Raw genomic sequence first — 26,134 nt, 5'->3', positions numbered from 1 at the left:
TATGGAAGATAAGAAATCTGATAATGATGAAAATTCCATAGACAATGATCTCTCAAATGATCAAGAATGTGTTTTGCACATCAAAAAATCCGTACCCCAACTTGAGGAAACAAGCAGTAAAAAGTTTGGAATTAGTATAGAAGACTATTTAACAGCAGATGATGATCTTATGGTTTTCGCAGGAGTTACTGATGAAGATATTCTCTCTGAAATTACTGATGAGATAGGAAACAATGATGAAGATGATGATGATGATAATACAGGTCCATCGCAGTCCTTATTGTCATCCCAGGAAGCTCTTCAATCTGTGAACTCTCTACGGACATTTTTTTCAAGCCTTCCGTTGACAAATGAAGAACATTTTTGTGCACTAGACTCAATGCATACAGTATTGGTGAACTTAACAGTTAAAAAAATCAATAAACAAACAAAAATATTGGATTATTTTCAATAAAAAGTGTTTTCAGGTATGTGAATATTTCTGTGCTTATTTTCTAAATTTATCTTATTTATTTTTTAGTATTTAAACCACTATTATTAGTATTTTACAAATTAATTTCTTCTAAATATAGAGTTAAAAGTAGTATGTTATGCACCTTAAACTAATAATAATAAAAAAAAACCTCTTATTAAATGCTCAAAATATGTGGGCCCTTGATATAAACAATATGCCTCTCTACAACAATATATTTATTTGGTCCCTAAAATATTGTTGTAAGGAGGTTTCACTGTATTAGCATAAGTGAAGAATGTTTCTTAAAGAAAGTAAGCTAACAATTCAAAAGTGGGATTAACAAGAATTATTACCAAGGATTTAACAACGTTTTGCTTTAGTATACGTTAAGCCTAAACTGAATTCAGAAGTTCACCAAAACTAAAGGTAGAAAGGTACGTGCATTGATAAACTGTTTATGTTATGTCTGTCTATGTCTATGTATTAAACAGAAAGAACTTAAGTATAACTATTGTATTATTATTTGAAAATTGAAGTCTAAGATGGCTTATTTGGCAAGGGGCAAGAAATAGCACTTAAAAGAACTTGCCTTGGAACTTGGTGTGGATGTCCCTTCTGATATTTAAATTGTAGGCTTAAGGGATATGATTTTGAATAGTAAGAACTATAATGAAGAATTTACTAAACAAATACTGGTTAGAATTATAAATGATCGTTTCATTTATAATTCAGGTTTCATTTATATTCATTTCATTCAGGGAAACATTTGAACTCGAAAAAAAAAAGATGGAAATTTTAGAAAAAGATAAGAAAAGAACATTTGAACTCGAAAAATTGAATATAGAAGCGAAAATCAGAAGTAGTAATGTAAATAATTCTGTTTCTTTTAATGTTAGTAAAAGTAATTTTTGTGATATGAGTAAATTAATGCATAAGTATGATTTGAATGATGGTGATATAAGTTTTACTTAGTCTTATTTGAGTGACAGGCACGACATATTGAGTTAGAAGAACAAAATTGGGTTTCTCAGCTGTTGGGTGTATTGCGTTACGAAATAACTCAATTAATTGCCCGTGAATCAGAAGAAAAAGCTAACAACTATAAGCATGTTAAACAGCTATTGAGAAAATTTGTAGAAAATTTAAGCTCTGAACAGTTTCGGCAAAAGTTTATTGATCATTTCAAAATGTTGCTTAATACGTGGAGGGACTTCACGTTTGAATTAAAAAGTTATTTAGAAGAGTGGCTTGCTGGATTAAATGTAACAGATTTTCACTCTTTAGAACAGCTTATTATTCGAGATCAATTAAAGAAAGAGTCCTTCGCTGCTATACGAGACCATTTCATCGATGATTGGTCTAAATTCATTAATCCTGAAGAGTTGGCTAGAAAACTAGATCATTATGAAAATATTCGGGCAAGGATGAAAGTCCTTCAAGTAGAAAATAAAACTTTTAAGCAAAATCCTAAGCCTTATTTTGGTTCTAAATTTTATGAGGGATCCTATAATCAGTATTCAAGACCGAGAAATGTTAACGCTTCTATGCAGACAGATAGTAATTTCAAAGTGGGTTTTAAAAATAGTTTTTAGTTTAAAAATAGTTTTGTTGGAAATGTAATGTAAAGGATCATACTTTTAAATGTGTACATTTCAGAGTTCAGACTTGACAAATGTTAAAAATAATTTATCTGAGAACCAGAATTCAGGTGTTTCACCAACTGTATATTTGAAGTATGGTCGCATCAATAATGGAGAAGAAATTGCTGCAATCATAGATATAGGTTCTAGCTCGTGTTTATTGAAACCGTCTGTGGCTAGGAAACTGAATTCTACTAAAAAACATGACGTAGAGGAATTGTTTGGCTTTAGAAACGAGAGTAAACCAGCCGCTAAAACATTGGAAAAAGTAACTGTCTTAATTTAGAGATTGATAATGTGGAAGGAAAGGACATTACAGTTCTAATTGTAGGATATGAAACGCAACCATGCGACTTATTCATTGGTTGAACATGGATTGATTTACCACATATTGCACACGCCACATACACTACACTAATAATTGTTCATTTTCACAGTTGCAAAATGACATACACAGTTCACAAGTTAAACTGAAAGCTTCCCAAGAAACTGAAATCGAAAGTAATATGGTAAATTTCATAAAAGTTAAAACTGATGAAATAAACAACGGTTATGTTTTAATAAGTGGATCAGAAGATCAGTTGGGCTCATTACTGGAAGTAATACAGGGAGAAACAGTGATACCAGCCACTAACTACAGTGATCAAAAATTAACTTTGAAATTGAATCAGTGTATCGGTACAGCGGAAGTAGCAGAATTAGTTGAATCAAGTCCAGATCAGAAAACTGAAAATTCAAATCAAAAGGAAATAATGATAATAAATTAAATTAAAAAGTTTAAGAGACCGATTACTTTAGAAGAAATTAAAGTTAATAACAATATTATGCCACAGAGAAAACAGGAAGTTTTAGATTTGATAAATGAGTATTGAGACTGTTTCGCATTAAATATGGAGGAATTAGGGAGTACAAACTTAACAAAAAAGGATATTAAAGAAATTGAACGGAGTAAGCCTATTTGCATAAAGTTGTATAAACCAATGTCGAGGAGCGTACTTCTATAAAGAAAATAATAAATGAATGGAAGACATATGGAATTGTTACTGAAGCAAGATCTCCGTATGCTAGTCCAGTTTTACTCGCAAGAAAAAAGACAGGTGAACTACGATTAGTGGTAGATTATAGAAAGTTGAATTCTCAAACTGTTAAAAATAAAATTTCCACTCCCTAGGATAGATGATCTTTTTAAATGTCTTAGTGAGTGTAAAGTTTTCACTATATTGGATTTAAGCTCATGGATAAATACAGATTCCTTTAACTGAAGCAGCGAAACTGAAAACAGCCTCTAGATGATACTGGTCAATTTGAATGTATGATCTTTGGGTTAGCTAACACTCCTGCAGAAATTTCAGAGACATATGAATCAAGTTTTAGATCCATTCCTTAATCTGTTAACTGGGTATGACAAAATTTTTCGTCATGCTGGGAAGACTATTACAATGGGTATGACGAAATTTTTCGTCATGCTGGTAAGACTATTTCAATGGGCATGACGAAATTTTTCTTACATTTTTTTGCAATCTGTCACTTGACCGTTGTTCAAGAAAAATCGATCAATGGAAACACTTGTCCACTCATAAATTGTGATAACACTCCTAATTTGCACAACTTAATTTCATTTTAGTCTGCATTTCCGTATTTTACATATTAGTAATAACTTGTTGATTTGAGTAATTGTTAGTTTTTTATAAATATATATTTTTAATATATTTTAATATAAAATATTATAAATATATATTTTTTATAAAAATTATTGTGAAGCAGAAAATATTTTTGAATTGTCTGAAAGTGACGATGAAATATTGCCTGGGATGTTTGGTAAATGACGTCGAATTCTAAGAATAAGTACCAGTTCGGAAGAAAGTGATAACGACTTCTTTACTGATGGTCCGGACATTGAATCAAATAATGATGATGTTATAGACCAAAATACTCAACCGACATCAGCTGAATGGAAATGTGAAAGAATATTGCAATCGCCTTTCCCGTTTTTATCTCAATCTAGACTTACATTTGAAGGACCTGAAGAAAAAGATTGTCTTTTTTATTTCGAGAAATTTATCGATGAGAATTTTGTAGAACTTATTGTGGAACAATCAAACAAATACGCCGGACAGTTTTTTGAAAAAAATACTTCCATGAAACCGCGTTCAAGATGTCTCTCATGGGTTGACACAGACGACCGAGAGATGAGAGTATTTATTTTTTTACTAATTTTGCAAGGAATAATAGGAAAACCTTTTTATCGGCTTTATTTCACAAGGCAAAAAAGTCTGGAGACTCCATTTTTTTATAAAATTATGTCAGAAAAAAAGATTCCAACTGTTAGTAAATTTTTTACATTTTAGTGATAACAATGCTTTTGATCTAAAAGTGTGCAACAAAAAAACCTACAAAGTCGATTCCATTTTGAACTATTTGAGAAACAAATTCAAGGTGTTATACGTACCAGATAAGGAAATATCCGTAGATGAGTCTCTTTTGCTATGGAAAGGAAGACTGTCTTGGAAACAGTACATTCCATCGAAAAGAAGTCAATTTGGTGTTAAATTGTATAAGATATGTGAAAGTAAATCCGGATACATAAGTGATTTCATTATATATATAGGTAAAGACACGCAGTATGGTTCAAACTATCCAGAAGAACAGGGACCAAATCGTATTGTTCTTGAATTGTGCCACGATTTGTTGGATAAAAGATATACGCTATACCTCGATAATTGGTACACTAGTACTGATCTAGCTGAGAAGATGTGCAGAAGAAAAACCGATGTTGCAGGAACAATGCGAAAAAATAGAAAGGGAATACCATCTGATATCAAAAATTGTGTTTTGAAAAAAGATGAACATATTGCTAGGTGCAGAGACAAAATAATGATTATGAAGTGGAAAGACAAAAAGGATGTAATTATATTGAGTACTATCCACGACAATAAATTTGTAGAAATAGAAAAACGAAGGAAAACGATATCAAAACCGGAAGTTATCGCTGACTACAACAAAAATATGGGAGGAGTTGATCTTGCTGACGGACAAATGAAAACTTATGAAATCGCTAGAAACCAAGTAAAAAAGAATTACTATAAGATATTTTTACATGCACTAAAGATGGCGGTCACCTAGATAGGCTTCATTTCCTTATCGAAACTGTAGAAAAAGGTGTTGAAAAGTATAGAGATGGATCACAGTTGCCATCTACTAGTACAGGACGATCATCTTTGACACCAAAACCATCTCGACTCTTTGAAAGACATTTTGCAAACTATATACCATCCGACTCTTCAAGAGTAAATGTAACGAGGAGATGCAAATTATGCTATTCCAAAGGTCTTAGGAAAGAATCGAGATTTTGGTGTCCCGACTGCAGTGTTGCTTTGTGTATGCCGCATTGCTTTAGGGAATATCATACGAAATAATTGTTTAAATTCGTTCAATTAATTTGGTTTTCCGGATTAAAAATGTTTAATTTTAATATTTAATATCATTAAATATTTTAAAACAATTTTCTTTTATTTATTCCTTGTGATGTGCTGAAATTACTGCAAAGGAAAAAGTCCCCATTGTGAAATGATTTTACTGAAAGCTTATTCCCCAGTTAACAGGTTAAGAAATACGTATTATGCTATTCAGACAACATATTAATTCCAGCTAAATCTTGGAAAGAAATGATGGAAAAACTTAAAAAAGTGTTCGATAGATTAAGAGAAGCAAAGCTGACACTGAAATTGACAAAATACGAATTTGGAAAAAATGAATTTGAGTATAGTCAAAAGTCTTTAATCCGTACTCGTCGGGACTTCGGAGATTCCGGATTATCGATTTTTCCGGATTATAGATCACGAGTTTAAATCTGGTAACATGGCATGCAGAAATTATAAAATTAAAAATAATGAAAGCGTAATTTATGAAATAAAGAGCAATTATGATCTAAAGGGTATCAAAATTTACAAAAAAAAAAAGCTTAATATTTATTTGTTTACTTTATTAAACATTTCTTTCAACGCGCGCATGCATAAAGCATACATTACGCATAGTCGAAATTAGAAAATTGCAACCAGAAAACTATTTGATGTGCATTCGTGATATTTATAATGACGAGGAATTAGATTTAAATCATATCAAAGATGGAGTACATCGAGATGAAATACTGCATTTAGTACGGAATTATAAACCGAATAAAAACATCTGCCCTGAAGATAAGGATAGTGCTGACAGATCAACTTCCAGTTCATTGCGCGCCGCAACGCCTGATAACCTGGAGGCTGTAGATCTTTGACGTCTGTAATAGTGTTTTGAAGCTATTCTGATTAATATTGATAAATAGTGTTTCGATACTTCATCAACTAGTGTCATCGTTATTCACTCCAAATCCATGCGAACCCCGATATGAACGTGAAGGAAGAAAATAACGTAACAACTGGTATCAGAAGAAAGAAAAACGCAACACACTGAAACTCGCAGTGCAAAAGCGCTGCGTCACGGTTTTCGAGACAAATGAACACAGCGCTTATGCGCCACGTAGTAGTCAAACGGTTAATACTGTTAAATACTTATTTGGATATATTATGCAGAAGATCTTCACTTTTATGGAAAAACATGATGGATCAATCCTAACATAATCAAGTTTCAATAAGCCAACACTGAAGAAACATACACCTCAAGAAACAAACATTAAAACTCGACTTTGAATCAGTGTCAATTTTGAATAATTTGTTTTGATATTCACTTTGATTTGCCTTCGAATTTTTATCAACAATTATTCAATCAAAAATTTCAATTAACTGAGGTACATACAAGTAATCGAAGTTTTAGAATATGGCAATCAAAGCATTTTTTTAAAAAAAGGAGGTGATGCAGACTTTACATTGACAGAAATTTCTATTGTAATGCAAATACAACAGGCAATTAAAGAGAAGGCTTATAGAGATCTGTTTTTAGCATGGCGCTTAAAGTAGAATGTCACATTCCTTTTACCTCTTCTACATCAAGAAAGAAACGTTCCTTTGTAAGAATACTTTGGGGAAGTGCAAATATTCACAAGGAGGCAAATCTGGAGAATATGAGATAACTAAGCACACATACTTATTTTTCGCAAACAGTGGCTCTACTAAGTGTTCGTGACTGGTGGGAAGATGCATTATTGTGCAATAGAAAACTTTCCAACTAAATAACATTAGATTAAAAATTGCCCACACATTTAACTAATAACACTAATTAAAAATTGCTCAGTGATTTAAATCACTTGCAGTGTTGTTTTAACAGCTGAGCTTTAAGATAAACCTAATGTCAATCTGAACACCTGTTTAATCTTCCCCACGATGAATAACATAGCAAGATAACTGTCTCATTGTTAGCTTAGATTCCCTGAATACCAAGTGAATATAATAACAGCAAAAGTAATTGAATGTTCATTAACCTCTTCGTCATCCGTAATGAGTCTAGCGCGTTCAAGTGAAACTTCTGCAGGGCAGGCGTATCGCGCTTCAAGCGTTTTTCTACATTTTAAACACTTAAAATGCTTTCTAAATGTTTACTTGTTTGAGTTTTTATTTTTGTTTGTTCTAATACCTCCTACAGGGAAGCACTAATCAGGCATTCTATTTCTAATTGAATTTCCCTGGGGTTTTATGAATATTCATGCCATTTTACATAAGATACAAGACATTGAGAGATGGCTTCAACCTATACTCAGCAGAAAAATATAAAAAATGAGGTAGTGAATTCGAAAGACAAGAAGGATATATGTTTGATGAGTACAGTCCATAGTAACTCGATGATTGATGTTGAAACACAGTAAAAAACTGTAAAAAAAACAATCATTGTAAAAAATTATGACAAAATGGAAGGAGTGGATCGCCTGGATCAGATGTTATCAACTTATCCTGCTGTAAGCAGAGATATTATTACTTTTCCATTATGCTTTATTTCCTTATAATTTTACCTAATATTCATTTACATTCATCCACTACGAAAGTTATGTATGTACAGAGTATGTAGCAACATTACATGCTGCTAAAAACAGAGGGCCGCTGGGGAGAAGTTTTCGCGGACAGGAGAGAACGGTGAAAGGGTTAACACTACAGCATGATAGTTTAAAAACTACAGAATTAGCAAAACTCTGCTGTTCGTCCATGAGAATATAATTATAGTTTAAGTATCTTCAAATCAAATAGTAAATTAGAATCTAATAACCTAGCTGAGAATGTAAGCAGTTCCCATCAATGGCTGAGTGATTAAAGACTACTGAGTACTGGAAGTTTGTCCCGGATTCCAACCCAGGCAAACGAACTGGTTGCATGCTTTTCGTGATTTTCCCAATCTGCAGCATGAATACAAACCACCTTTCCTTACAAAAATCCTCCAGGAAGGAATTACTCCCCTTAGTCTGCATATGCTTTGCAATATTTAAATACCCAACCAACATAACTTACGTATAATTTCTCAATGCAAATGTCTAAACTAAGAAAACCAGTGTAGTTATCCAACTGGGAAGAATATGACACATACGATGCCAATAAACTCACTTAATTTGTCTTTTTTTTGGAGTTGTCAAAAAGAGCAGAAGTGCAGGCAAGACAATACAGTCAAAAGTCGTTAATCCGGACCTCAAAGCTACAAACTTTCTGCGCATGCGTCAACGCATAATACGTTCACGCATGTACGTAATACTTTTACGCATGCGCATAATACGTTTACGCATGCACGTTTAATGTATAACGGACGGTATAAGCTAAGCTAAAATTATATAATTACCTATTTCAGTTAATGTTGCAGATTGCATTGTTCCTTAATCTTTGAATTGGATCTGGCTTATTATTTTTTGCAGACTGTTAGAGCAATTTTATAAAAGTAAGCTTGAACTTTCGATTATGTCAAATAGAATTTCCGACGCTGGAGCTGCCAAAGGATCTACAAGCGAAAGTATATTTCGATGTCCATCAAACAAAAAAGTGGAATTGCTGTAAAAAAATGGATAAAGGCATATCCTTTGTTTCTCTAACCTTTCAGAAATCTGTTTATCAATTCCACGCTGCTCTGCGGAAGGGGGGCGACGTCGCGGCGCACAATGAACTGGAAGTTGATCTGACAGCTCTATCCTTATCTTCAGGGCAGATGTTTTTATTTTATTTGGCATATAATTCCTTACTCAACGTAGTATTTCATCTCGATGTACTCCGTCTTTGATATGATTTACATCAACTTCCTCATCATTATAATTCGCTTCCGATAGTGAAGAAAGTGACACAGAGGTTATTGAAAACGAAAAAATTTCGATTGATAAATTAGTCGGTATTCTCGACACAGCAATTATAGTACTTGAACAGCGGAACTTTGTAACTGAACAAGAAATTATGTCTGTTTATACAATTAAAGTGAAAGTATCACATAAAACGAAGCAACTTAAACTGAAAGAAATGTTTAATAAACAAATAAATATTAAGCTTTCTTTTTGTAAATTTTGATACCCTTTAGATCATAATTGTTCTTTATTTCATAAATTACGATTTCATATTTTCAATTTTATAATTTCTGCATGCAATCTTACCAGATTTAAACTGATGATCTATAATCTAATCCGGAAAAATCGATAATCCGAAATCGTCGAAGTCCCGACGAGTCCGGATTAAAGACTTTTGACTGTATATAAAATCACATGTATCTTGAGAAATTCTGAATTTAAAAAAAAAAAAAAAAAAAAAATCTATTTTTTGCAAGTTCGCGTAGAAATATATCTACTTTAAGATGATGTCAAAACTTTTATAGGATGCAATTGAAGTTTTTTTTAATAAATCAGAAAACATGGATGAATTTTATTTGGATTTAACCTAAATTTCGAATTGCACAAGAAAAAATAAGCAAGTTTAATTTAATTCATATCAGTATTATTAAATATGTGAGAAATTCAATTAATATTGTGGGGTTATAATTCTGACTGCTAATTTTTAAAAACATGCAGCTGTGATTTTCACAAAACCTCGCACTTAGGTATAATTTGTTGTTGCTTATGCTCATTTGTCTGACGAAGTCAGCCCAAGCCCACGAAATTCCTCGTGGCAAGGAGTGCTACATTACGCTTGCCATTGGCAACAGCCTAGAGCACCTTTTCAGGTAACAGTGCGATTTAACTCAGTTCTGCCCCCAATTTTGATGAAGAGCACCCAGGGGGGAAGGGTCCGACAGTCCCTCACCCCTTCCACCAAACTACACAAGAGGACTTTCGGCTTGTCGCATATTTAGAGGTGCTATATCGACACTATACATTTACAAACATCCATGCCTTCTCCGGGATTCGAACATGGGCCCTTTGGTACAGCAGTCAGTAATGCTAACCACTATACCAATAGGGTAGCTTGACATAATTTGAGGCATAGAATTGAAATACGAAAAACATCTGGCATGTCATTTCAGAAAAAGTTTGATCTTGTGTCAAAAGTCGCATGTTAGAACAAAACTAGATACAAATCTAACATATATCCTATGTCGCATTTTTGAAACAAGAAAACACAAGCTGAATTTTATCAACCAGCCAAGGAACTGTCCCCATCTTTTTTTTTTTTTTTTTTTTTTTTAGCTGGTGTACATCCAACAGTTGAAATGACACATTGTGATCTATGAACATGGAAGCTATTTTTAAGCAAAATTATGCTTACTTGCATGTTGCTTTAACAACCCAAACCCAGCAAAAATTTACAAGAGTTGAACTAGGAAATCACCTTATTTTCAGAACCTTACCTTACCAGATTACCATTTTTTTAATCATTATCGACTACCCTAAGAAAACTAATGATAATGTAATTAAATGCCTTGATATCCTTTTTCACAACATTCTCATTCCACATCTACTATAACAGGATTTCTCATCTTACGAATCAGTAAAAACAAGTAATAAGTTCCAAAAATGATGCCTTGGATGATTTGATAAGCACTGCACCTGATTTGTTTCAATTGAAACTCATCTTTCACTATTTTGTGAAAACCTCCTTTATAGCCGAGTAATATTTCTATACAGTTCCATAAAAAAAAAAGAAGAAAAGAAAGAAAGAAAGGGGAAAAAATCCTTTTTTATAAAACTTTTTTTTTTTTTTTTTTTTTTTTTTTTATTATGGTAAAAATTTTATTGCCAGAAAATACTATGGCAATATCTGAAAAGTGGTTGTGTGGGAGACAGTAAAATTTTGCAATATTTTCATGGTCTGATATTTATGCTAACAATTTTGAAGAATTTTTGCAGTACAGCGCTTAAGAAAAAAAACCTACTGGACACAAAGCAATAACCAGATAAAGAAGAAAGAAATAAGAAACTAATATCAGGGTTGCCACTCAAACAGGAGAATGAAATTCTCCGACTTTTCTAGGTGTGTTTTAAGAAAATTTCAGTCTATCTGCATAGTGTGCATAGGCTGTGCTGAGAGGTCCATTAATTATGGTACTACTTGAAAACACAAAAATTTGCCAATTACATATGACTTATATATGACTAAGAGACGGAGAGAAATACATATGAAAGGAAAAAGAAGTGTAATCAAAAATAAAGATTTTTACCAACTTTATATACAACTAAATTGCAAATTTCCCCAAGAAACTACTTATCTGGTTACACTTCTTATACAAATAATTTTCTTTTAATACTTGAAAAATATTTTCTTTCCCAATGGAATGATAAACAAATTATTAAAGACCTAGTTCTTAATTACTGTAAATACAGACTTTCTAACTACAGTCAAAAGTCATTAATTCGGACACCCATAATCTGGAATGATCTATAATCCGGACATCAAAGCTTCAAACTTTCTGCGCATGCGTCAATGTGACACATGCGCATAAGGCCTTTACGGCTGAGAATATGCTTGTGCACGTGCACAAAATGCGTTTACGAGTGCGCGTTTAATGTATAACGGACGCTATAAGCTAAGCTAAAATTATTTAATTATCTATTTCAGTTAATGTTGCAGATCGCGTTGTTCTTTAATCTACGAACTGGATCCGGCTTATTATTTTTTGCAGACTGTTAGAGCAATTTTATAAAAGTAAGCTTGAACTTTCGATTATGTCAAATAGAATTTCCGACATATATTTATTAATATGTAAATGATCTACAAACCGAAAGTATGTTTCGAAGTTCATTAAACATAAAGTGAAATTTCTACAAAAAATGGATAAAGGCATATCCTTTATTTATCTAAACTTTAACGTTTGTTTATCTAAACTTTGTTTATCTTTAACGCCATGGCGTGCGGCGCAGCGCAATGAATTGGAAGTTGATCTATCAGCACTATCCTTATCTTCAGGGCAGATGTTTTTATTTTATTTGGCTTATAATTCCTTATTAAATGTAGTATTTCATCTCGATGTGCTCCATCTTTGACATGATTTAAATCAAATTCCTCGTCATTCCGATAGCGAAGAAAGTGACAGAGGTTAGCGAAAACGAAAAAATTTCAATTGACAAATTAGTCGGTATTCTCGACACAGCAATTATAGGACTTGAACAGCGGAACTTTGTATCTAAACAAGAAATTATGTCTGTTTAAAGAATTAAAGAGAATGTATTATCACATAAAAAACGAAGCAACTTAAACAACTTACATTGAAAGAAATGTTTAATAAAGTAAACAAATAAATATTAAGCTTTTTTTTTTTTTTTTGTAAATTTTGATACCCTTTAGATCATAATTGTTCTTTATTTCATAAATTACGGTTTCATATTTTTAATTTTATAATTTCTGCATGCCATCTTACCAGATTTAAACTGATGATCTATAATCCGGAAAAATCGATAAACCGGAATCGGTGAAGTCCCGACGAGTCCGGATTAGCGACTTTTGACTATAATACTAAACAAAATTTACATTAAAATTAATTTTCTCCATCCACAGTTTGACAGACAAATTACGCTTCCCTTGAATTTTCAATGAATGTAAAGTTTTCTTCCCAGCTATGGACACCAGACCAGTAGTTGCATTTAAATATCATAAAACATTAAGCAATTGCTAACTAACCACCATGAAATAGAACAGTCGGCTGAATAACACTGCAAAATGACTAAATTCAGTCCATATGTAGATGATCATCACCAGCACATAATTACTGACAACTTGGATATCATTCAAAATGCACAACTTAAAAAAACTAATGAGTTAAGGAGTAACATATAGACCAGTGACATACATCAACAAAAATTTAGAAAATAGCATCAACGAATTTATCATTAAGGCAGCTATCAGCTTAATTTGCCTATTGATAACTTTTTTAAACGGAAAGATGGAATCCTTAGACAAATTACTACTGAGCTAAAAACCAATAAAATTAGTCAATTAAATTGGTCTCAACTACTGTCAGCTATTATAAATTTAAAGCAACTATTCACTACTACCAAAACTGATAAAGCAAATAATAACTAGCATTATATGAAAGCTTTTCTACACAACAATTATCAGTAAAGAACTTTTTAACAGCAATGCTTATTAGCAAATACTACAGAAACCTCTATAATCAACAAAATTAAAACTTTTCATAAGAAACTTAAAATCTCTAAATTCAAGATACAGCAGATTTACTAACCTGCATGCTCTTCCCAAATTCCATAAAACACCATTAAAATTCAGATTCATTGCAAATGGCACCAATAATTACATAAAAAATCTAGACTTTTATTTTGCACTTCAAAAAATTTGTAAATTAATTTTCAATGCTTGTTACAGTGAACATAATTATTGCTGGATCATCCATAATAACACACCTGTCATTAAAACTGTTCAGTCTATCGACATACAAAATACTAACTACTATGACTTTGAAAACTTACACACCTTGCTTCCATTAGAAGAAATCTATACTAATGTATAGATCCAAATGTAGTTCTGAAAGACAAATTACTGCAATTTAAGAATTTAAGATTGATGTTGCTTATATGACTGATTTATTTGCAAAATTCATTAGAATTAATTTGCAGTTCAAGGCGAAGAGCTCAGTTTGATCTAAGCAAAATCCATTATTTCTGTCTTCCTAAAAAAATGCACTTTGTGGAAGCAGAATTTTGGTCACAACAAGTTCAGCCAGTTTCCAGTCTTGTCCGATCTGCGTAAGAGCAGTGAAACCCATTCAATGAAAAACAAGTTTACTCTCCACACCTTTAGTCTTTGCACAAAGACTTTTCTGAGCGGTTTGAGGATATTTTGTGCTTGAAAGTCCCTCAATGGGTTATGAACCCTTTTATGAATTATTGAAAAAGCAGAGGTTCAGCTTCAGGAGAAACTGGTCAAATTTTCAACTAATATAACAATGAAAGCCAGCTTCCAGAATGGTGATCGTTTCAAAGAATTTTGGCTTCACCCAGGATTGTGAAATATCGTCAAAATTTTTTTAACTGATTTCCCTTCCTCTAACCTTGTTGAGCAAGGAATCAGCACTGTCACTGATCTAATTACATAAAAAGAGGTTGACTTCAATTCCTGGAAAGAGGGAACTTGCAACTTCATCTCTCCAAAAATATTGAAACAAACATTCAAAAACTGGCTCTGAACCATTAAGCAAAGACTAGATTGTTTCATTGATATTACTCTTTTAGTGTACTTTTTGGGCTGTTCTTTTTTTTTTTTTTAATTATTTAGTTAAGAATAAAGAATTTTTAAACACAAAACATTGATTAAGCATTTTTTTCTGGGATTAGTCATTCCAATTTAACAAAAGGAATATTCCAGGTAAAACTATCAAGTTACATCAAACAAATCTGGTGTGTAAGTCTACTGAAAAAAAATCACTTAGAATTTTTGTCTTTGAGATTTCAGGAACCCCTTTTCTCATACCTAAATTGCAAGATTTTCACAAAAGGGGGCATTGAAAAATTTTTCACTCCTTAGAAGGGCAGCAGCTTCAAAAACATTGAGAATCACTGATCTAGATCTTCAAATAATTAACTACAAAAAGATTCTACTGTATGACTAAACACGCAACTTCAATTTTAATACTAATAAATTAATAAATTGGGCTTCCAATATTTCCAAGAAAGTTATTAATAATACTATATTAAATCAAATACAATGCATTAAAAGTATTTGTACAGATACAATAAATCTAAACACGAAATTCTACTAGTTATTAAAATTCTTAAAAATTATAAAGTACCTAATAACTTTATTAATCATTGTCTTAAAAGAGAAGGCCTTAAGTACTCAGTCTAAATCATTTGGCTGATAGGAATATGAATATTTATTCCTAAACCTGAAAAGCAGTATTTGTTGGATGAATATCAGTTAAAAGATTTGTAAATAGTGTAATTACTGAAGTTACAGCACATAATGTAAAAATCATTATTTCTGGCATTTTCTTTATTGCTGATACTAAAAAATTGGCCTATTTCCAAACTTTCGAAGTCTACTTAACAGTGAAGATTACTAGTACTTTCTTCTCTACCTGCTATCATAATTAGCCATAAATTAATTAATTTCTTTTGTTTAGTCAGTTTAAATCTTTGATTAATCAAAATTTCAACAGACGCATCTTATACTTGAAAGAGAGTTCCACGAAGTCTCCAAATGTCCTCGCCTACCCCTAACTCATTCTCTCTGCCCTCCACCTGCCTGGTTCGAATTCCAAATTCCATTTGAGTACGAAGAAAATGATGGACCTGTCTCGCTTCAAACACTAACAAGCATGCAAGTTAATTAATTCATGTAAATATAATGTTTTTCACCTTTTCTTACTTGTTTAACTGTTTTTGCAAAGGTTGCAAAATTATGTTTACAAAGTTTACATTGAGTTAAGGGGGCACAGGACCTTTATATCTTCAAAAAAATCGATTTTCCTATTTTTACATTTTATGAATATATAAATATTTCTGAACAAAATGCAAAAAACTGCGTTGTAAAATTCGCATTATTTGAGTTATGAAAGTTTATATTGTATAGTAAATCAGCGATGCTCGTTTAAAGGGACAAATATGGTGGTTGTTTACATTTTGGTTACATTTTGGTATTACGTGATCCAGACACTCAGAGAAATTATATTAAGAATTCATGTGCAATAGAAAGTGATTTGATGCTACAAGGCAAGGTAACTGTATTGCAAGTTTTGTTCGGTAGTAATAGAATTCCATTTTCCACACATGACGTGTCCACAGCTTATCAAATTCTTAAAATAAAGGCACTGAAATCAATGATTATTTAAACAGGGCTCGTACGTATTTCTGCACACGGGAATTAAATACTTTTAAGGACCATTAATGAAAAAACTGAGGACCTATGAGCAAATGGGAACTTAATAAATTCAATTAAAAGCATTATCTATGCCTAATTTCACTTTTATAATACCATCCTAAAAATAAAATAGATCCCTAAGTAGTATGCATTAATACGAAATATGAATTAATTAACATAATTAATAAGTTTGAGAATAAAATTAACTTTATGCAATATATCAAGTAGCATTAAATATTTTACAGTTATAATAGTTGGACATATTTGAAAGAAGATAAGTGACATTTACATTTTACTAACAGCTTTATGTTGATTTATTTTTATGTCCTATTTTGTCACATACTTGGTCAGTCTAGAGGTTTAGTAAATAGCAGGTAGATTTTATGTCAAACAGCATAGGTTAAAATAAGAAGTAAGTTCATAATCAGTATGATTCATAAAAAAAGAGACTGAATGTTGTCACCACTGCTGCCTGTCTACAGAGAGACTTGCTGATTAGAACATACCAGAAAGGCCTGATGTAGGCACGGTTGGCAAAAGTTGAAAGTTAGTCAGGCTCTGTTTGATGCAGTTAGTGTTGTAACTTCATGTAGAATTCCAGAGTTTGTAACCCAGTTATTCTCACTAGATGCAAAGAATAAGTTTTACTTGAATTTTTACAATTTTTTTTTGGGGGGGGGCCGGGGGTGATCACAGTAAGTATTTATGAAAGGCATTAACTCCCTTTAATATGTAGAAATAATTTTTAAGGGTAAGCAGTTAGTTATAAATAATTAAATTAGGTAGTTTGATAACCTTAGTCATTGTGGATTTACATGGCCGCTATTAAATTTTATTTCTTAACAATAAATTTCTTAACAATAAAAACTTTAATTTAATATGGCTTTTTTAACAAATATTAACAATATTTGTTAAAAAAGCCATATTAAAATTAAAATTTAATAAAATTTCACAGTTTAAAAACATGCAATTTATGATATTGATTCTTAAATGATATTAAGATAATTACAGATTAAAAGCAACAAAACATTTGTTTTGTAGCAACAACATTTAACAAAATATTTATGCGTCATTTTAATTTGAAGCCTTCGCAAACATTTTGGCTAATTTATATCGATTTCCTTCTCTTTCAGCATCTTTTCTAACAATGATTAGAAATTTGTCTCAATATGCAAACCAACAATCTCACTAGTTTCTGCGTGCTCTATCTCCTAACTTGCCAACCTCTGCTCAATGTACCTATGAGGGTTTACTTGATCTGATAAAAGTTAAATAGTCAAACCCCCGACAGACATAAATCATATAATGGCTATGTCTGAAAGTACAATATCAGAGAAAGGTTTAAATAAGCCCCTTACTTAAAAAGAACTTAGAACATAAAGGCATGTTCTGATGCTAACAAAATCAATTATAGCTCACAGTGATGTAATTAAACAAAAACAGTCAAATTCAAACTAAAATTGTTGACTAATGGTCAACGATTATACAATTTAATTTTAATCTGGCTCAGTAACTCTATCATATGAGGAAGTAGAAATGGGAAATTATAGTAAAGGCTGAAATCATAAACAATTGGGTTTTTTACATAATAATAACTGCACATATCTTTGAAGAATAATTTTATGTATTCAGTTTCTTTCTTCAATATGTTTAATTTCCATTTTAGAATTTTTGGACTTAATTAAGGATTTCTGTTATTCTAAAAAACACTAAATGCATTTAGAACGTATAGAAAAAGTAGCTAATCATATTTCTTAAATAATATGAACATTCAGGAGAAATATGAAATATATATGGTAAAGGCCAGTTACAGAGCTCTTGTGGAAGAATTTTTAGAATTTACACAACGAACAGCAAAATCTAGAAATGTAAAAACGCTTAGAATTTAGAGCAGGCATTGACAGCAGAATTTAGAAAGGCATTAGGCAGCAGAATTTAGGATCCACAGAGGCCAGTGATGTGTATGATGCGTTAAGACATATTAGATGAATCTTTTAAATTGTAAGTTTTCAATTTCTTTATTAATAAAAAAATCTCTTTCTATAATGCCTGCCCATGTGATAAAATTGGAAGCATTTTTGATATTTTCCATGCTTGTGTCTAGTAGAAAGTAGAGAAATATAAAGGGAAGATAAACGTGTTAAGAAAAAGATCGTGGTATCAGAAATAAAACATTATAATATTATGTTCTCATTGTTCTTCCAGACATTCTCCAAAAAGTAAGAAATTCACTGCAAACTTTCTGTAAAATGCATCTATTACGTGTTGATATCATGGAGACATTTTTCATTTTGTCACATCTTTCTCGAATCTTGAATTTTCCGAAATCTTGCCTTCAAATCCTTCTAACTTTCCAAGCTGCAACGTCTAAAATCCTAAAGAAAAATTATCCCTACCAATTCTGTAACAACAAAAAGGCAGAAATATTTTAGAAAAAATAAAAGGAGGGGAAAAAGTGCAAAATTAATTTTATAGAGAAAACTAATGCATACTCTGAGAGTTTTGAATATTCTGAGACAATTACACGGGGAAAACTCTTACTATGAAAAAAATTTAAAAGAAGACCATTTTTAATTAATTACACAGCTAATTTTGCTTTTGCTAAGAGCTGTTTCGTAAATTAAAGCTTTAGCATTATACCTTGTTTATTTTTCAGATTCAAAAATATTGTATAATAAATTCCCAAAATGAAACTTTATAATATGACAGCGAAAAATAAAAATGCTTTATTTTAATGTTATTTTTTAAATACAATTTCAATATATTACCATTATTTGAAAGAAACTTATCAATGTTACGATGTTTTAAAAAAAATCACCGAAAAATTCTCAGATCTCGGAATTAAAAATTTCCTATAGAAACTGATCTTAAAATCACCAAATTTAGAACCATTTAATAAAAGAATTCACATCCCCAAAAGTGAAAAGTTGTTTAAAGAGCTCTTTATTAGAAAAAAAAAAAAGAATTTCGAAATGCTTATGCTTCACTAGCTTGAGTATTCCATCATTTATATTAGAAATAGAAACAAATTATAACCCATGAACCCATTCAAAAGATAATCATATATGTCACTGAATTGCCAAAAATATTCCTCCAAAATACTAATTCACACTCAAAATGGCAGTCATAAAAACAGACAGAAATTTCAGATGATTAAAATTAAGGACCTTCTGCTGATTTTTGCCAAAATTAAGGACTTTTGAAGACCAAAAATCGATTCCAAAAAATCTAAGGACTCTTAAGGACCATACGAAGCGTGTTAAAAGATAATCAGTATCTGGAAGACATCCAGATATTATTAGGTGCTGATGCTTGGGCAAAAATTGTAACACTTGATGTGGTTCCTGTTGAAAAGATTTTGTTGGCAGTCAAGACCACTTTAGGATGGTCTCTTTTAGGTAGTAGTTACGACTCAATTTCTGTTTTTTCCAATTTGCTTATTTCAATAACATGCTCCGCCGACACATCGAAATTTTGGAAGTAAGAAACATTGGACATTTCAGATTCTGTTGAAAGAAATGCAGAAGAAGTAAAGGATAAACAAGTCGTCAATTTTTTTTTTTTAAGAATACTATTAAATAAAATGAATGCACTGGTCATTACATAGTAGGTTTTTCGTGGATTAACGATTGTCCTTTCTTACAATCTACTCATAATACTGCTGAAAAAAAGACTTCATGATACATCGAAGATATAGAGGAAACTAAACAAGTTTCAAGAATAATGACAATACAATTAAAGACTGGTAGAAAATGGAAATACTTGGGTGTATTGGAAACAAATGTTAATGAAAGGGCTCATTACTCACCACACTTGAGCTGTTTTTACAGAATGTAGCAGTATGAAAATTAGGTCAATATTTGATGCATCCAACAAAGATTAAAACCTATCTTCCCTGAACAACTATCTGGAAGTTGGGCCAAATTCAACAGTTTTAACTAATTTTACATCTTATCAAAAAACTCTGTTAAAATTGGCCCTAAATTACAAACATATGTAATTTCATAAATGCATTTCTCTATAGCTTGTAAAAATGTACAGTACAACTCCAATTATCCGAATCAATTGGGACCCAATTCCCACTCGGATTACCAAAAATTCGGATAATTTGGATTTTTTCCGCAAAAAGGGTCCATGTATACTGTTATTAATCACAGTAGGTACTGACTGTATGTTGAAAACGGGAGGGGAAAAAACTATTTTTAAAGAAAAAGAGGTTTTAATTAATTTAAATGAAAAGACAACACTTTTATATGTACACTGCTCCAAAAAAAAAATGGGAATGTGCTATATCTCCAGTTCTACTGGGGCGATTCACGAAATTCAAATTGCGTTCTTCATGTTTCGAAAACACAACTTAGGATATATATTAGATTTATATACAGCACTATTCTAACATAGGAATTTTGACACAAAATCGGACTTTTTCTGAAATAACATACCAATTTTTTTTCCATATTTCGATTCTACGACTCAAATTATGCCAGAATACCAAGTTTTGTCTAAATCATACGAGTAGTTTTTAAAATATTAGCTCCTCAATGTTAATTGAATTTGGCATATATTTATTAATATCTCTTTTTTATTAAACTTTTTTGATTTTTCCTTTCACATTTCAAAATTTAGGTTCATTCCAAATAAAATTTACCTATTTTTTGTGTTCTATTTTTAAAATTTCTATTTTTAAATTTCTATTTTTAAATAATTTTTATAAATTTTTCGAAAAAAATTTTGAATTATAACCTATAAAATTTTTACCATCATCTTAAAGTAGGTGTATTTCTAAGCATACCTGCAAAAAATTAAACTTTTTTATTCAAAATTTTCTAAGATATATTTGAATTTACATATTTTCGCGTTTTGAAATTTGGCATATTTTTTTTTTGAGCGATAATAATGCCAAATGTGGTTTATGGATTTTTGTTACAGTGAATTACCACAGCTATTTTTAACCTTAAATTTCAAGTAAAATTTTACGGAGAATTAATTATATGAAATTATTTCCCTCAATGATGTGTAATAAATATTTATTAATACTATATGAAAAGCTATTTTTTTAATTATAGATGATATTATTCAAATTTTTAACTATTTTTTTAAATTTCTCTCTTTGTTCCTTGTTTTAAAAATATATTTGTAAGAGTAAATTTTTATCTTCGGCATTTTATCGTCTGCTACTTTACTTTAACTTCGTTTAAATCAAATTAACTAAAACTGAGAATTTTCATTTGATGTTTATTTGAATTTTACGAAAATATTTTATGACATTGACTGCATAATTTATTTCTAAACAAGCTGTTGCTTATGAAGTGACTGAAAGAGCGGATGATACTATCATAAAATATGGATGATACTCTCATCCATATTTTTAAAGCACAGTATATTTTTATAGAAACATAAGATTTAGAAAAATAATTTTTACAAAAGTCAAGCTATGATGTAAACATACAACCCTCTAGAGACTGAATAAATGGAAGTTCAATGGTTATGTAAAAATGATCTGCAGCTACGTAATAGCTGGATAAGTCAGCAGGTTCTGTGGACAAGTAAGAATAATTATATACTAAAAGACACTCAAATTCTGGATTCAAACAACAACGAGGGTACGATGTTTATTAAATGAATTTAAGAAGTTTTTAAGCATAAAAAAATCAACTCAATTTTATCCTAAAATGTACTTTTATGCGTAGCGTATTTTCATTATATCCTTAAAATTCTATTTTAGAATGTAATTGTCAAGAACTGAATTCTAATCATCAGTAATATAATAAATAATTATTACGTTTATTAATAAATCCTTCTTATAAAGTAACTGCAAATATTTCAAAAAACTTTCTGTCTGAATGCAAATATTTCTAATTTTATATTAATCAAGACTGCACACGATATTATTTATTTGCACTTCAATTCTTACCGTCAGCTCTAGTAGAAGTTACAAATCAATTATATTTAATTAAGATGTATTGGTGTTGGTGTATTTAATTATGGCAAAGCACACTAGGGCTATCTGCCTAAGGGGAGGGATGCCTTCGTGGAGGACTTTCTAAGGGAAACTGGCTCGTATACACGTTACACATGGGGAAAACCACAAAAACGGCCATGCAGCCAGCCCGTTCACGGGATTCGAACCTCGGATCGAACTACCAGTGTTCAGCGACTTTACCGCTCGGCCGCTGGTGGGCGGTGACATGGTGAAATGGTAAAAAACTTTTGTTTGGCTATTTTTATGATTCACAGCTATTGTTTTGTTCATAAATGATAATAAAAGAGGCATTTTACAAGAATTTTTATTAAAAAAATTATATGGCTAATATTTACATTTTTAGAGACAGTGTTAATGATTCAGCAAAAATAATGGTTAAAGTGCGTACATCTCTATGTATTCAAACGTGTGTGGTATGTGTATGTGGTTTAGCTATTGTTGCACGCAAACTCAAAAATATCCCAGAAGCACAACTGCACTTTATGCTGAAATTAAAGATAGGTATAGTTAGAAAGTAACCTTCCTTTTTACAGCAACCCATACCAATAGAAATTTATAATCACAAAATTCAACTAGAAAACAGAACAAAAGAAATGCATGCTTATTCAATAGTTTGTGATATGGCTGAACTGGCTGAACTAGATGACTGGCATAGGGTTTAGTGAATATAGGCATGAACAGGAAAGAAGTGGATGGTAGGTACATGTAAGTAAGAGGAAGCCACAAACTGAACAAAATACAGTGTATTGCTGGGTGGCAAGCATCACGCAAATTAACTTAATTACTTTAAAATACATATTTTTTTTCAATTGCATTCAAAAAAGTTTGTAAACAATAATTCTCATTTAATCATTAATACTAGAAAATTTTCACTTTTTTTTTTTTTTTCCAAATATGAAAATTACATGTCCGTTATCATCATAAAGTCCTTTAGATTTATTATATATTATTAGATTACAGACAATAAACTGTGTTTGCAAACATAAGCCAAAACAAACATGAAAACTGCTCCAAATTTAGTAACCGAAAGTTGTGCTGATGTTCTTCGTGGTAATTACTTAAAAATGTAAAATAAGTTAATAAAGAAATTTATATTTGATACTAGTTAAAACACACTAATAGAAGAAGACTATTTCAAACTAGTTAAAATAAATAATAACAGAATTTGCATTCCAGAATCCAATTTAAACATCTTCCAAAATTAACACTAAAAGGATCTTACAATATTTTTTTAATTGACAGTTCTGGCATCACAATACGAGATTAAAAAATAATAATAATAACTATGATTAATGCTGGTAGATAGCTTTCTTCACCTACTTTTTAATTTGCCAAAGTTTGTTTTTGCTAGCTTTTTCCCAGATTTTTTCATTACAGCAGCCACAATGAAAGTAAACGCAACAAAATTACTTTAACTATGCAAAACTTATTAAAATTTTTAACTGCTTCTCCGCCTCTAAAATTACACCAAAGCTGACAGATAAATGAAAGATTAACCTCACTTAATACCTCATGCCACAAAATTACTACTCTTATCAACAACTGTAACTTATTTTTAACTGCTTCTCAGACCATTTAATGAAGGGGATTTCTTCTTCCCAAAAGCTGCAATACTTTTAAAAACAGCAGCCTGAAAATCATAAAACTAATTTCCATCACAAATACCTTAATCCAGCAACTTATAAACACTTGCTTCTTCGAACGCTTTCAACACTGCTAGGCAGGATCATTTTGTGATTGTTTATACATATTCTATTCTAAGGTTAAATATCTTTTTCTTGGAATAATACTGTGTATAATTCAAATATAACCTTGAGGCATACCTAAAAGAAACTACATGGCACTATTGCACAAGAAACAAAAAAACAAAAAAACTTTTCTTCCATATTAACAGCACTTGCCACTAGGAGAAACTATACGCAAGAACATCAGAAAGTAATGCTCAAGAAATAAATGAGAGGAGATGTGCGTAATTTGTTTGGAAAAAATAAAGGCATGTAATTTTATAATAATTTCCTTTTGTACTAGCTTTTTTCCATGCATGTTTTGTTTTGCAGATTTTTTAATGTTGTACAATTTATATGCTTGGTAATTTTCTTTCGCTGTGGCTGCTATAATGCAAAAATATCCATTTTACTTATTAATATGATCAAATGCTTTTCAACATTTATTTTAATTCCTGATGCCAAATTTATTTCATTCAAGCTGCTCCAATCTACTCTGTGCAAAGTATTGTGCACTAACAACACTCTAACCAAACATCAGAAATTTAATTCCCTAAAATATTGTTTATAATAATTAATGCATTACTCTTAAGAATTAAACAAAGATATAAACAGAATAATTACCTTTCAAATAAAAATTTGGAGCTCCTCTGTTTTTCAGATTTTAATTAAGTATTATAAACCAGCTCAGATGAGAAATAACTTTTTAGAACACAGGATGATAAAATGTAATATAAAGAACCTAGAAAAAAAATTCAAAGTCTATAATCTGTTCAGGATTATAAAAAATATTGGCAATAATACTTCACAGAATTTCAGTTTAGCTAAATGAAATAAAATTAACTTGGCTGCAAGTAACACAAATTTGATTTCTCCCAGAGAAGAAAACAGCCTAAACTGGTTAACTCCAGCAATTACCACCTCAAAAAGTTATCCAGTTTGTTCTGACAGCCATTGCTTTGTGTTAAAACATCTTAAAATCGTATTTGGCAACTGCCATCTGGACAGATTGCTATGTCTAATGATGTTTTAGGCACTAAAGCTTGCCTAAAATGATGCGGCTAACTAAGAAGTATTTAAACACTTATTTTCTGTTTATTCATTCAATACAACATTACCAGGCCTTAATTTCTAAGATTAGAACTGCCGGAGCTCTATAGAAGACCATCAGCAAAGAAGAACAAAAGTACATAATTAAATAAAATGACTATTAAACTCAATAATAATTTTAAAATTAAATAGTTAGTTATTATCAAATTAATTGATAGCTCAAAATCACAATAACAACCTTGTATTTAGCATACATATATTAAATACGTATGCTAAATACAAGGTTTAATTAATATATATATACACTAAATACAAGGCTGTTATTGTGATTTTGATTGTCATATTGGCGTGTTTCTCTTCTAGTCTAATTGATAGCTATTTAATTAATGTTTATAAATTGTTATTTAATCAATAATTATTATATACTTAATTATAATTTAATTGATAATTATTAGATAATTAATTATTATTCATTGAAATAATTAAAGATTGAAGTAACTAAATAATTAAAATTAAATAAAATGTAAAGAGATAAATTGAAATTTAATACACGATTTTTAATATAATTTTACTGTTAAAATAAAATTTTCAAGATAAAATTTCTACTGAAATTGTTGATAAATTGCATAAAAAAAAGCATATTACATAAAAGAAGTGCCGCAGCCTTCTTATTCAAGGCTCCGGTGCATTCCAGCTAGAATTATGATTTATTACAAAAACTAAGAAGCACCAGGGCTGAGATCCGGTAGGCTATGGCTAAATTTAAGCTCTGATCATAGGGGGGCAGTTCCTTTATCATCAAAAAAATTAGATATACTGAAAAGTATAGCTGATGAAAATTCCAGGGCTGATGGGAACGAGCGAGTGGAAACGAAAAAATGAGGGGCATCTTGGTGAGAGAGAATGTTCTCTTTGACCGTGGTTCTTTGCTGATATAATTATAGCCATCACGCAGATGTGTATAAGGGGCAAAATGAGTCCTGAATCTGATTCCTAAGGATGAATGTAAAGTTACTGGTTATACCTTCTGCCCCAGTTAGTGGATACTATGGGAAGACGATGTATAGGACTTGCTTGAGCAGTTATTT

At 31.0% G+C, this 26,134-nt stretch overlaps 1 protein-coding gene across 2 annotated transcripts in view; it reads right to left on the bottom strand.

Moving 5' to 3' along the window:
- LOC118200674 (pumilio homolog 1-like) overlaps window positions 1-26,134 on the bottom strand; it is a 204,087-nt gene that overhangs the window by 163,072 nt on the left and 14,881 nt on the right. For both annotated transcript variants that reach the window (XM_035372632.2, XM_085822087.1), the window contains one exon: window positions 24,621-24,738. The gene's annotated coding sequence lies outside the window, so the exon portion shown is untranslated. The remainder of the gene's footprint in view (window positions 1-24,620; window positions 24,739-26,134) is intronic.

The sequence above is a fragment of the Stegodyphus dumicola genome, chromosome 8 (assembly GCF_044657685.1).
Source record: "Stegodyphus dumicola isolate Sdum_Otavi_A_Nest chromosome 8, ASM4465768v1".
Taxonomy (NCBI): Eukaryota; Metazoa; Arthropoda; class Arachnida; order Araneae; family Eresidae; genus Stegodyphus; species Stegodyphus dumicola.
This window is presented reverse-complemented; position numbering and strand designations above follow the sequence as displayed.